Raw genomic sequence first — 1,061 nt, forward strand, 5'->3', positions numbered from 1 at the left:
CAGCAAACTTCGCCTTAAAGTGCTCAGAGTGCTCGTGCATCTTCTTGTTGAACTTGTCAGTGTGCTCCTGAATCATCCTCTCGAACTTCTCATAGTGCTCCTTCATCTCAGGGGATAAAGTGCTTTCGTCCGGCTTGTCCGCAAAGAACTTCTTGTTCTGTTCCTCCATCTTCTTTGCAAACTCGGCGTCCAGCCGGTCGAGCTTGGCGGAAAACTCCTCAAGGGTGGTGGCCATGTTTCACTTAAAGATATATCTTAGGTGCAATCAAACTACAAGAGAAAAGCGGCGGAGAGCACAGGAATGAATGACGGTGGCACCACCCATGAGAAAGTAAAAAAAGACAAGGCTACAGCACTGGTGGCCACGCAAACCCGGCAGTTGCCGTCTGATAAGTTCAGAAACATAACCAAACAAAAAACCCTATTCTATTAAAACATCGGAAAAAAATAGAGATAACGGCGCGTGTACCACCAGCCATAGTCACACCCATTTTTTCCCTCTCTCTGCTTACTTGCCTGGGAACTGAGCGTTCTTCTGTTGCTCGAGCAGCTCAGCAAACTTCGCCTTAAAGTGCTCAGAGTGCTCGTGCATCTTCTTGTTGAACTTGTCAGTGTGCTCCTGAATCATCCTCTCGAACTTCTCATAGTGCTCCTTCATCTCAGGGGATAAAGTGCTTTCGTCCGGCTTGTCCGCAAAGAACTTCTTGTTCTGTTCCTCCATCTTCTTTGCAAACTCGGCGTCCAGCCGGTCGAGCTTGGCGGAAAACTCCTCAAGGGTGGTGGCCATGTTTCACTTAAAGATATATCTTAGGTGCAATCAAACTACAAGAGAAAAGCGGCGGAGAGCACAGGAATGAATGACGGTGGCACCACCCATGAGAAAGTAAAAAAAGACAAGGCTACAGCACTGGTGGCCACGCAAACCCGGCAGTTGCCGTCTGATAAGTTCAGAAACATAACCAAACAAAAAACCCTATTCTATTAAAACATCGGAAAAAAATAGAGATAACGGCGCGTGTACCACCAGCCATAGTCACACCCATTTTTTCCCCCTCTCTGCT

This window comes from Trypanosoma rangeli, assembly GCF_003719475.1.
Source record: "Trypanosoma rangeli strain AM80 chromosome Unknown Tra_15.4_contig_00496, whole genome shotgun sequence".
NCBI lineage: Eukaryota > Euglenozoa > Kinetoplastea > Trypanosomatida > Trypanosomatidae > Trypanosoma > Trypanosoma rangeli.